This window comes from Triticum urartu, chromosome 3 (genome assembly GCF_003073215.2).
Source record: "Triticum urartu cultivar G1812 chromosome 3, Tu2.1, whole genome shotgun sequence".
Taxonomy (NCBI): domain Eukaryota; kingdom Viridiplantae; phylum Streptophyta; class Magnoliopsida; order Poales; family Poaceae; genus Triticum; species Triticum urartu.
In genome coordinates, this window is record NC_053024.1 from 653,570,105 (window position 1) to 653,584,105 (window position 14,001).

Below are 14,001 nucleotides of genomic sequence, written 5' to 3' on the forward strand. Positions count from 1 at the left end.
TTGAAAAATGGCAGGGCGTGCTCAGCAGACCTAGAGATAAACCTGCTGAGAGCAGCCACGCAACCGGCAAGTCTTTGTACATCCTTGACGCGTTTTGGTGCTTCAATCTGCTCAATGGCCTTGATCTTGTCGGGATTGGCTTCAATTCCCCGCTGAGACACGAAGAACCCGAGAAGCTTGCCGGAGGGGACTCCAAACACACACTTCTCTGGGTTGAGCTTGAGGCTGATTTTGCGCAGATTTGCAAAGGTCTCGTCTAAATCTTGAATCAGAGTTGCCTTGTCCTTGCTCTTGACCACTATGTCATCCATGTAAGCTTCTACATTTCTGTGTATTTGCGGCTCAAGAGCGACATGGACTACTCTTGCAAATGTTGAACCAGCATTTTTTAATCCGAAAGGCATCTGTACGAAACAGTACGTGCCACATGGAGTAATAAATGTGGTCTTCTCTTCATCTTCTTCTGCCATGAAGATCTGATGATATCCTGAGTATGCGTCAAGAAATGAAAGCAAATCACATCCGGCCGTGGAGTCAACAATCTGGTCAATGTGCGGCAAGGGAAATGGGTCTTTGGGACAAGCTTTGTTAACATCGGTAAAATCGATACAAAGTCTCCATTTCCCGTTTGCCTTGCGCACGACTACAGGATTGGCCAACCACATAGGATGGAGCACTCCTCTGACAAGGCCTGCTGCTTCCAACTTCTTGATCTCTTCTGCGATGAATTCTTGGCGCTCCACTACTTGCTTCCTGACCTTCTGCTTGACGGGCCGCGCATGAGGACAAACGGCAAGGTGGTGCTCGATTAATTTCCTGGGAACACTGGGGATGTCAGACGGTTGCCATGCAAACACGTCGACATTCGCCCGCAGGAAAGCAATGAACGCGCTTTCCTATTTAGGGCCGAGAGTGGCACTGATGGTGAAGGTACCACCAGTGTCGTCCTACTTGGCGGACACCTTCTTCGTCTCTGGCGGAGCCGCCATTGTCTTCTTACACTTGCCGGTGGAGCTCGACGGTGCGTCCTCGATGGCAGCAAAGCACTCCGAAGAGGTGCGCTTGCCGGAGTGGGCATCAGAACTCTTGCCGGACTTGGTCTTCTTCCTCCCGGGAGCTTCAAGGGCAAGTGACTTGTGATCTGCTGCGGCTGCCGCTTCCTGGTAGATCTTGTCGGCGCAGATAAGAGCATCCTTCTTGTCGCCGGGGACAGAGATGACGCTTATCGGGCCTGGCATCTTCAGCATGTTGTATGCGTAGTGAGAGGCTGCCATGAACTTGGCGAGTGCTGGACGGCCAAGTATCCCATTGTAAGGCAATGGAATATCGGCAACGTCAAAAGTGACCCTCTTAGTCCTGAAGTTCAACTCGCTGCCAAATGTTACTGGCAACGTGACCTTCCCCTTCGGCTTGCTCCTTCCCGGGTTGATTCCTTGGAATGTGCCGGTCTCCTCAAGCTCGCTGTCAGGGATTTGGAGTTTGTGGAGTACAGCGGAGGAGATCAAGCTCAAGCCGGCGCCGCCATCAACTAGCATCTTAGTGACCTTGAGGTTGCGGATAGTTGGTGAGACCAACATCGGCAAGCACCCGACCGCGGTTGTGCGATCAGGGTGGTCCTCAATATCAAAGATGATAGGCGTGCTGGACCATTTCAGAAGCGTGCGTGACTCGACAGGTGGTTCCGCTACATTGACTTCCCGCACCCACTGCTTGAGTTGGCGGTGCGAAGTATGCAGAGAAGCACCGCCGTCAACGCACAAGACCTCTGTGGCTTTCTGGAACTCCTGCTCACTGGTCTCGACATCATCCATGTCTTCATCGTCGTCGTCGTCTTCATCCTTGTCGTGGCCGCGGGGAGGTCTATCACCTTGCCGCTGCTTGGCCTTGCCGCGGCGTCCTCCCCGGCCGGCGCGCTTCTTGCCAGATTCTCCAGCACCTCCTTGGGCCCTCTCCTTGTCTCGTCGCTCGTACTCAGCCTTTTGCTGCTGGACAAGCTGCTCGACCTTCTTGCAGCTCTGGAGGTCATGGCCCTTGGTGCGGTGAATCTTGTAGTACTGCTTGTCGGTGCCGTCCTGCTTGTCGGCGACCGCCACAGCCTGGCAGTTGGTGCATGCGGCAATCTCCTTGCGAGAGCTACCAACATTGGCTTTCTTGGCGCCACCTTCGTTGCCGGACTGCTCAACGACTAGCACATCTTTGCTTTTCTTCTTCCTATTCCGCCGCCGGTTTTTCCTTGCCGGGGCAGCATCCTCGCTGTCAGATCCTCCTGCTCCTGTATTCTCTCCGGGGAGCTTCCTCCCTTCCTCAGCACGTGCACACTTGTCGGCCAGGGCATACAGCTCACTGATGTCTCTGATCTTGCACATCGCCATCTCCTCCCGCATCCTGCGGTTACGCACGTTCTGATGGAACGCGCTGATGACCGCGGCAGGGTGGACATCTGGGATGTTGTGCTGTACACGGCTGAATCTCTGAATGTACTTGCGCAGGGGCTCTCCTTCCTTCTGGGCGAGCAGATGAAGGTCACTCTCTTGGGCATGAGGTTTGTGGCCGCTCGTAAAGGCGCCGATAAACTGATGGCATTGGTCTGCCTAGGAGGATATGGAGTTGTCCGGCAAGTGCATGAGCCAGGACCTGACGTTGGGCTTGAGCACCAGCGGGAAGTAATTGGCAAGGATCTTGTCGTCCCGCCCCCCGGCAGCCTGCACCGCGATGGTGTAGATGCTGAGGAACTCCGACAGATGCGACTTGTCGTCGTACTTCTCTGGTACATCTGGCTTGAAATTCTTCATGCTGGGCCACTGGACTTGCCGCAGCTCACGAGTGAACGCAGGGCAACCTACCGCATACGGCAAGTCGCCTAGTTCCCCTGGCGCATGCATGTCGACAGAGGGCCCAGCGCGCTGGTCTGATTGACGTCGCGCTTCTCTTCAGCGCTCGATGCGAGTACGAGCGTCTTCTTGCTGTCGTTCGTGAAGAACTTGGCGCTGATCGCGACGAGCTCATGGATCTGACGACGCGGTGGAGTCACTATCAAGGTGGATCCGACGAGTCGGCGATCTTGGCCTTCGGGGCAGAGAGTGCACAGTGGTTGCACCCCCCCGGTCTTGTCGCCACCGGCTTGCGCCTGGCTAACTTGCCGCGGCTGCGACGTGCTCGGCTGCCGCTGAGTGTCGCTGTTGGCGAAGCCGATGAGACTCTGAATGGTGGCCCTCAAGTCGTCGATCTTGTCTGCCGTTGGAGGGTAGTCCAGGAGCAGTTGAGCTCGCGCCAAAGCTTCTGCTGCAGTGGCGGGTGGTGGTGGTGAACGGTGCGAGGAGCGGGATATGCTCGGACTTCTAACTACGTTAGAAGGAGCAGTATCCCGTCCAGGCGACCGTGCCTCGCTCGTGCCAGCATGTTGGCGCGCATGCTGGTCCTGAGTGCTCCGAGATCCACCAGCTCGATCTTGATCCAGCAAACGCATGGTACCGTGAGTACCATGACGCTGCCGGTCCCGCGCCTCCTGGGATGGGCGCGGTGCATGTACGGACGCCGAGGTCTTGGAGTGCGCCCGGTCGTTGTGGGAGCCGGCTACGCCGCCGATGGGCAGCGCAGCCTTGTCCTTGGACCTGGCAGCACCGTGAGCTCCCTCGTCGATGCCCGTTCTTCCGCCGGCGTCCGCCCCATCAGCCGTCTGCTCCGGTGGCAGCGGGGCGGACGGAGCAGCCGCCTCCGAAGCCTTCTTCTTCGGCGGCATGTCGATGAAGATGATGAAGATGTAGCTCGCGTGAACGCCGGATCTGGTTCACACAACCTCGACGCCCCCTACCTGGCGCGCCAAATATGCCGGGGTACTGATCCACGAGCACCTATGGGACCGACGGACCGGGTCCCTTTCGGTTCGGCGGGGGCGGAGATCATGCAAAGAGCGGATCGAGGCGAAACACGCGAGCAGTTTACCCAGGTTCGGGCCGCACGGATGCGTAAAACCCTACTCCTGCTTTGTGGTTTGTATTGAGTTCTTGCTCGGGAGCGCGGTGTGCTACAGTACACACCAGCAGCTAACGAGACCGAGCATGAGTGTTTTATGAACTAGCTAACCTCTAACCCCCCCTACGTTGCACATGGGCCTCCGTTTATATGCTCAAGGGGTCACCCAGGTGGCAACGGAGGTAAAGGGTAAAAATGGAAAGGTGCTGCGGTAGGTACAGCTACCTGCTACAGTGTATCATACCTAACCCTGACGGCTGGGGACAAGGACATTAAATGCCCGTCTGTGTCGCCTAAACAGTGCAAAAAGGGACCGTCAGGGATGCCACCGCTCGCCACGATGGCAAACTTGTCAGCGCCGCTTGCCACCGCTCACCGCTGGCTGCACAGCCTCCTGCCACGTTCGCCTGGAAGGGTCCCAGAGCGACACGTTGGTGGATGTGCTGGAGCGCGGGCACAGTGGTGTCTTGCCGCGGCAAGCACCTTGCCGCGGTTGTTGTCTTGTCGCGCCCGGGAGCTTGTCGCTCACCGGGCCTTGCCGGGTCGCATGATGCGTCGCGGCAAGTTGCTTGAGATGCCTTGGGTGGCCCTCCCGGCAAGCTCCTCTTGCCGGGGTCTTGAGATGCCTTGGATGGCCTTCCCGGCAAGCTCCTCTTGCCGGGGTCTTGTCTCTTTGACTTGGATACTTTGTTCTTGAATGGCTCCAAAGGAACCACGGAGGACCTTGGCGGTCACCCGGCAAGCCTTGCCGCGGGATGCTGCGACTGCCCGTGCACAAGTTCGGGTACTAGGGTACCCCTACTCTAGTACACCGACAGCAGCTGAATCTAAAAGATTTCTACAAGCAAAATTCAATCCGGCATAAAAAATTTGTATAATCATCCACAAATCCAAACCATGAGTAGGGCAATTACATATCATTAATTTCATTCTCTCCCAAGCTTGTGCAACATGTTCATGATCAAGTTGCTTAAAGTTCATAATATCGTTTCTAAGAGAGATGATCTTAGCGGGAGGGAAATACTTAGAGATAAAAGCATCTTTGCACTTGTTCCAAGAATCAATACTATTTTTAGAAAAGACGAAAACCAAGCTTTAGCATGATCTCTAAGCGAAAAAGGAAATAGCTTCAATTTAACGACATCATTATCGACATCTTTTTTTGTTTTGCATATCACATAAATCAATGAAGCTATTCAGATGAGTAGCGGCATCTTCACTAGGAAGGCCGGCGAATTGATCTTTCATAACAAGATTCAACAAAGCAGTATTAATTTCACAAGATTCAGCATCGGTAAGAGGAGCAATCGGAGTGCTAAGGAAATCATTATTATTGGTATTGGTGAAGTCACACAATTTAGTATTATCTTGAGCCATCGCGACAAACAAGCAATCGAACACACGAGCAAACAAAAAGGCAAGCGGGCAAAAGAGGCAAATAGAGAGGGAGGATAGAGAGAGAGGGCGAATAAAACGGCAAGGGTGAAGTGGGGGAGAGGAAAACGAGAGGGAAATGGAAAAGAATGTAATGCGAGAGATAGGGATTGTGATGGGTACTTGGTATGTTGACTTTTTACGTAGACTCCCCGGCAACGGTGCCAGAAATCCTTCTTGCTACCTCTTGAGCTTGCGTTGGTTTCCCTGAAGAGCAAGGGATGATGCAGCAATGTAACGTAAGTATTTCCCTCAGTTTTGAGAATCAAGGTATCAATCCACTAGGAGGCCACCCTCAAGTCCCTCGTACCTGCACAAAACGATAGCTACTCGCAACCAATGCGATTAGGGGTTGTCAATCCCCTCACGGTCACTTACGAGAGTGAGATCTGATAGATATAGTATTTTTGGTATAAATATGCAAAGTAAAAAGTAAAGGCAAAGTAAAAAGCAAAACAAGATTAAAGTGATGGATATTGATATGATGAGAATAGAACCGGGGCCATAGGTTTCACTAATGGCTTCTCTCAAGAGCATAAGTATTCTATGGTGGGTGAGCAAATTATTGTTGAAGAATTGACAGAATTGAGCATAGTTATGAGAATATCTAGGCATGATCATGTATATAGGCATGATCATGTATATAGGCATCACGTCCGTGACAAGTAGACCGAAACGATTCTGCATCGACTACTATTACTCCACTCATCGACCGCTATCCAGCATGCATCTAGAGTATTAAGTTAAAAACAGAGTAACGCCTTAAGCAAGATAACATGATGTAGAGAGATAAATTCATGCAATATGAAATAAACCCCATCTAGTTATCCTTGATGGCAACGATACAATCATGCCTTGCTGCCCCTTCTGTCACTGGGAAAGGACACCACAAGATCGAACCCAAAGCTAAGCACTTCTCCCATGGCAAGAACTACCAATCTATTTGGCCAAACCAAACGGATAATTCGAAGAGACTTGCAAAGATAACCAATCATACATAAAAGAATTCAGAGAAGATTCAAATATTATTCATAGATAGACTTGATCATAAACCCACAATTCATCGGTCTCAACAAACACACCGCAAAAAGAAGATTGCTTCGAATAGATCTCCACAACAGGGGGGGGGGGGGAGAACTTTGTATTGAGATCCAAAAAGAGAGAAGAAGCCATCTAGCTACTAACTATGGACCCGAAGGTCTGAGGTAAACTACTCACACTTCATCGGAGAGGCTATGATGATGTAGAAGCCCTCCGTGATGACGGCCCTCTCCGGCGGAGCTCCGGAACATGCCCCAAGATGGGATCTCGTGGATACAGAAAGTTGCGATGCTGGAATTAGGTTTTGGCTCCGTCCCTGATCGTTTGGGGGTATGTATGTATATATAGGAGGAAGAAGTACGTCGGTGGAGCATCGAGGGGCCCACGAGGCAGGGGGCGCAACCTAGGGGGGGCACCCCCCACCCTCGTGACCGCCTCTCTGATGCCTTGGCGTAGGGTCCAAGTCTCCTGGATCAAGTTCGGTGAGAAAATCACGTTCCCGAAGGTTTCATTCCGTTTGGACTCCGTTTGATATTCCGTTTCTTCGAAACACTGAAATAGGCAAAAACAGCAATTCTGGGTTGGGCCTCCGGTTAATAGGTTAGTCCCAAAAAAATATAAAAGTGGAAAATAAAGCCCAATATAGTCCAAAACAGTAGATAATATAGCATGGAGCAATCAAAAATTATAGATACGTTGGAGACGTATCACAAAGCAACGTAAGTATTTCTCTCAGTTTTTGAGAACCAAGGTATCAATCCAATAGGAGACCACGCGCGAGTCACCTCGTACCTACACAAACAAATAAGAATCTTGCAACCAACGCGATAAAGGGGTTGTCAATCCCTTCACGGCCACTTACAAGAGTGAGATCTGATAGAGATAATAATAATAAGATAAATATTTTTGGTATTTTTATGATATAGATTGAAAGTAAAGATTGCAAAATAAAATAGATTGGAAACTTGTATGATGGAGGATAGACCCGGGGGCCATAGGTTTCACTAGTGGCTTCTCTCAAGATAGCATAAGTATTACAGTGGGTGAACAAATTACTGTCGAGCAATTGATAGAAAAATGAATAATTATGAGAATATCTAGGTATGATCATGTATATAGGCATCATGTCCGTGACAAGTAGACCGACTCCTGCCTACATCTACTACTATTACTCCACACATCGACCGATATCCAGCATGCATCTAGAGTATTAAGTTCATAAGAACAGAGTAACGCCTTAAGCAAGAGAGAGCATACCTTATTTGACACTATCTTAAAATGTGGTTCCCTATTTGACCCTGAAGAAATTTGTCTTCCCTATTTGACATCTGCTCTAAATTTCTTTCCCAATATGACACTCTAGTGCATTTTGTGCACTAACGGTGTTAAAGACAGATGTGAAAAGACCTTTTTAACCCTGGTGCATAAGGTGACCAAAAATTTGTACATGGCAATATCTACATGCATAAGGTGAGTCCTGCGAATGGCCTTGTGCCTCTGTATTTATAGGGAAGGGATCTCCATGGAAGGAAAGAGATATGTAATCCCGTCTACGAGCTCCATTGCGGGTATCTATATACGTGCATGTACATAGTACAACTCAACTATATTTTATTTTTTGAATACAGTACAGACGGAAGCGCTCACATATATTTAACACGCCACGGCCAGCTGAGACTATACTGGTGCATGCATGGATTAGTCAAGTATTTAGGTATTCGGAGAAGTATAATAAGCGCCGGCCAGGGCGCTGGTATAACGGTATTCGGAATTGACGCGCAGACGTTTCAGTCGATGAGACGTCACTGAGAACTGCTCCGGACCTCTACATCTGCAAGGTTAGCTAGCTACATGATCAAATACGTAGACTGGTGCAAGTATGTATTCGGCTAGTATACATGTGTGCGAGCATACATGCATGCATGGTACATGAAGGAACCAGGCAATCAAGTGTGTGCATGTACGTAGGTATAGCTCTAAATGTACGTGTAACTTGCACTAAAAAAAGAAACTGGACTTTGCTTTCTTAAAGAGACAAGCACAAAAACACGTCAAACAACAGAGACGAAAGGGACGGCAAGATCAGGATCATCGTATTTTCTTTTGTTTGATGTGGGCTAGCGACTAGCATAGGGATATTTTGGTCCATCCATTTTTTTGATGGAACAGTGTAACGAAACCGACGGTGATGTCACATAAGGAAAGAAATTTAGACTACATGTCAAATAGGGAAGAAAAGTTTCTTCAGGGTCAAATAAGGAACCATATTTTAAGGTAGTGTCAAATAAGGAATTTTCTCTAAGGAAGATGACATGATGTAGAGGGATAAACTCATGCAATATGATATAAACCCCATCTTTTTATCCTCGATGGCAACAATACAATACATGTTGTTTCCCTTTCTGTCACTGGGATCGAGCACCACAAGATTGAACCTAAGGCTAAGCACTTCTCCCATTGCAAGAAACATCAATCTAGTAGGCCAAACCAAACTGATAATTCGAAGAGACTTGCAAAGATAAACCGATCATACATAATAGAATCCATAGGAGATTCACATATTGTTCATAGATAATCTTGATCATAAACCCACAAATCATCAAATCTCGACAAACACACCGCAAAAAGAATTACATCAAATAGATCTCCAAGAAGATCGAGGAGAACTTTGTATTGAGATCCAAAGAGAGAGAAGAAGCCATCTAGCTAATAACTATGGACCCGAAGGTCTGAGGTAAACTACTCACACATCATCGTAGAGGCCATGGAGTTGATGTAGAGGCCCTCCGTGATCGTCGCCCCCTCCGGCGGAGCTCCGGAAAAGGCCCCAAGATGTGATCTCTTGGGTACATAAGGTTGTGGCGGTGGAAATAGGGTTTCGTGGTGCTCCTGGATGTTTTCGGGGTACGTAGGTATATATAGAAGGAAGAAGTAGGTCGGTGGAGCAACGAGGGGCCCACGAGGGTGGAGGGCGTGCCCCCCCCCGCCTCGTGGCTTCCTCGTTGATTGCTTGACGTCCACTCCAAGTCCTCTGGATCACGTTTGTTTCAAAAATCACGCTCCCGAAGGTTTCATTCCGTTTGGACTCCGTTTGATATTCTTTTTCTGCGAAACACTGAAATAGGCTAAAAAATAGCAATTTGGGTTGGGCCTCCGGTTAATAGGTTAGTCCCAAAAATAATATAAAAGTGCATAAATAAGCCCAATAAACATCCAAAACAGAATATATAATAGCATGGAGCAATCAAAAATTATAGATACGTTGGAGATGTATCAAGCATCCCCAAGCTTAATTTCTGCTCATGCTCGAGTAGGTAAATGATAAAAACAGAATTTTTGATGTGGAATGCTTCCTAACATATTACTCAATGTAATTTTTCTTTATTGTGGCATGAATGTTCAGATCCGAAAGATTCAATATAAAAGTTTAATATTGACATAAAAATAATAACACTTCAAGCATACTAACTAAGCAATCATGTCTTCTCAAAATAACATGGCCAAAGAAAGTTCATCCCTACAAAATCATATAGTTTGGTCATGCTCCATTAACATCACACAAGAATGCTCTCATCATGCACAACCCCGATGACAAGCCAAGCAATTGTTTCGCACTTTAGTAATCTCAAACCTTTTTCAACTTTCATGCAATACATGAGCGTGAGCCATGGATATAGCACAATAGGTGCAATAGAATATCATGAAGGGGGTTATGTGGAGAAGACAAAAAAGGAGAAAGTCTCACATCGACGCGGCTAATCAATGGGCTAGGGAGATGCCCATCAATTGATGTCAATGCAAGGAGTAGGGATTGCCATGCAACGGATGCACTAGAGCTATAAATGTATGAAAGTTCAACCAAAGAAACTAAGTGGGTGTGCATCCAACTTGCTTGCTCATGAAGACCTAGGGCACTTGAGGAGGCCCATTGTTGGAATATACAAGCCAAGTTCTATAATGAAAAATTCCCGCTAGTATATGAAAGTGACAAAACAAGAGACTCTTTATCATAAAGATCATGGTGCTAATTTAAAGCACAAGTGTGGAAAAAAGGATAGTAGCATTGCCCCTTTTTTTGGGCCTTCCTTTTTTTATTTGGCCTTTCTCTTTTTTTCTTTCTTTTCTTTTTATGGGACAATGCTCTATTAATGATGATCATCACACTTCTATTTATTTACAACTCAATGATTACAACTCGATACTAGAACAAGATATGACTCTATATGAATGCCTCCGGCGGTGTACCGGGATGTGCAAAGACTCATGAGTGACATGTATGAAAGAATTATGAACGGTGGCTTTGCCACAAATACGATGTCAACTACATGATCATGCTAAGCAATATGACAATGATGAATGTGTCATGATAAACGGAATGGTGGAAAGTTGCATGGCAATATATCTCGGAATGGCTATGGAAATGCCATAATAGGTAGGTATGGTGGATGTTTTGAGGAAGATATAAGTAGGTTTATGTGTGAAAGAGTGTATCATATCATGGGGTTTTGATGCACCGCCGAAGTTTGCACCAACTCTCAATGTGAGAAAGGGCAATGCACGGTACCGAAGAGGCTAGCAATGATGGAAGGGTGAGAGTGCGTATAATCCATGGACTCGACATTAGTCATAAAGAACTCACATACTTATTGCAAAAATCTACAAGTCATCAAAAACCAAGCACTACGCGCATGCTCCTAGGGGGATAGATTGGTAGGAAAAGACCATCGCTCGTCCCCGACCGCCACTCATAAGTAAGACAATCAAATAACACCTCATGTTTCAAATTTGTTACATAATGTTTACCATACGTGCATGCTACGGGACTTGCAAACTTCAACACAAGCATTTCTCAAATTCACCACTACTGAACTAGCACAACTTTGATATTATTACCTCCATATCTCAAAACAATCATCAAGCATCAAACCTCTCTTAGTATTCAAAACACTCGTAAGATTTTTTTTACTAATCGTGAATACCTAGCATATTAGGCTTATTTAAGAAAATTACCATGATATTTAAGACTCTCAAAATAATCTAAGTGAAGCATGAGAGATCAATAGTTTCTATAAAACAAATCCACCACCGTGCTCTAAAAGATATAAGTGATGTACTAGAGCAAAACTATATAACTCAAAAAGATATAAGCGAAGCACATAGAGTATTCTAACAAATTCCAAATCATGTATGGCTCTCTCAAAAGGTGTGTATAGAAAGGCTGATTGTGGTAAACTAAAAAGCAAAGACTCAAATCATACAAGACGCTCCAAGATAAACACATATCATGTGGTGAATAAAAATATAGCTCCAAGTAAAGTTATCGATACAAGTAGACGAAAAGAGGGGATGCCTTCCGGGGCATCCCCAAGCTTTGGCTTTTAGGTGTCCTTAGATTATCTTGGGGGTGCCATGGGCATCCCCAATCTTAGGCTCTTGCCGCTCCGTGTTCCATAATCCATCAAATCTTTACCCAAAACTTTAAAACTTCACAACACAAAACTCAAAGTAAAGTTACCGATAGACGAAGACAAAAGAGGGGATGCCTTCCGGGGCATCCCCAAGCTTAGGCTTTTTGGTATCCTTGGATTTACCTTGGGGTGCCTTGGGCATCCCCAAGCTTAGGCTCTTGCCACTCCTTGTTCCATAATCCATCAATTCTTTACCCAAAACTTGAAAACTTCACAACACAAAACTCAAATAGAAAATCTCGCGAGCTCCGTTAGCGAAAGAAAACAAAACACCACTTCACGGTAATTGGTGTTAATACTACTATATTCCAACTTATCTATGGTTCATAAACTCTATTACTAGCCATAGATTCATCAAAATAAGCAAACAACACACGAAAAACAGAATCTGTCAAAAACAGAACAGTCTGTAGTAATCTGTAACTAACGCAAACTTATGGAACCCCAAAAATTCGAAAATAAATTTCTGGACGTGAGGAATTTATCTATCAATCATCTCAAAAATAATTAACTAAATAGCGCTCTCCAATAAAAATGGCAGCAATTCTCGTGAGCGCTAAAGTTTCTGTTTTTTTATAGCAAGATCGCAAAGACTTTCCCCAAGTCTTCCCAACGGTTCTACTTGGAACAAACACTAATTAAACACAAAAAATACAACCAAAACAGAGTCTAGATAAATTATTTATTACTAAACAGTAACAAAAAGCAAGGAATAAAAATAAAATTGGGTTGCCTCCCAACAAGCGCTATTGTTTAACGCCCCTAGCTAGGCATAAAGATTTCAATGATGCTCACATGAAAGACAAGAATTGAAGCACAAAGAGAGCATCATAAAACACATGACAAACACATCTAAGTCTAACATACTTCCTATGCATAGGCATCTTATAGGCAAACAAATGATCATAGCAAGCAAAAACTAGCATATGCAAGGAAGCGGAAAGAAACAATAGCAATCTCAACATAACTAGAGGTAATTTAGTTACATGGAAATTTCTATAATCATAGTTTCCTCTCTCATAACAATTACATGTGGTATCATAAGCAAATTCAACAAAATAGCTATCACATAAAATATTTTCAAGACGATCCACATGCATGCAAAGTTGACACTCTTCCAAAATAGTGGGATTAACATTAACTAAAGTCATGACCTCTCCAAACCCACTTTTATAAAAAAATTCATAAGATTGAACATTCTCCAAATATGTGGGATCTAAAGTTGACACTCTTCCAAACCCACTTTCAATAATATTGCAAATACTATTATCAATCTCATATTCATCATGGGGCTTAAATAAATTTTTAAGATCAAAAGAAGAATCACCCCATCATGATCATTGCAACAAGTAGTGGACATAGCAAAACTAGCATCCCAAGCTTGAGGTTTTGCATATCATTAACACAATTGACATTAAGAGAATTTATAATAACATCATTGCAATCATGCTTTTCATCGAAGGAACTATAAAGAATGGGTGCAATAGCAACAATCTCATGTTTAACATAAGGAACTATAGCAAATTCATCTTCATAAATATTGGCATCATTGCCACAAGAATAGCAAGCATCATGTTCATCAAGGGAAATTTCAATCAAATCATCGGAATCATAATTTTCTTCCGAAGCAATGGTCATTCTTTCAATAAATTCTTTGACATAGACATTATGAGCATAGTTTTCATAGCCATATTTAAGTATGTCAAAATTTTCAGATTCATAGAGAGTAATATCATACTTTTCAATCAAAGAAGAAACTTCGTAAGCATCCTTAAAAGCAACAATCTTCAATTTGTTCGATATCGTAGTAACTATAAACACCCTTTGCATAAGAAGATAAGATTTCATTATCATTAAACTCACATAGGTAGGGGAGGTGTTTTTTAGGGTTCTTAGAGCAACAAGTAAAATCACAAATTTCACAAAGGTTCCAAGCATAACACAGCAATCTGTTTATTTAATCCCATAAGAGTCTCCCTTTTTCAGACAAACGGTGATGCACAAAATGAGCATGCTCATCTAAAGATTTCCCATCAACTAGGCTAGTTAGGGTTTCGGCACGAGCGCATAAGGATCAAAGATGATT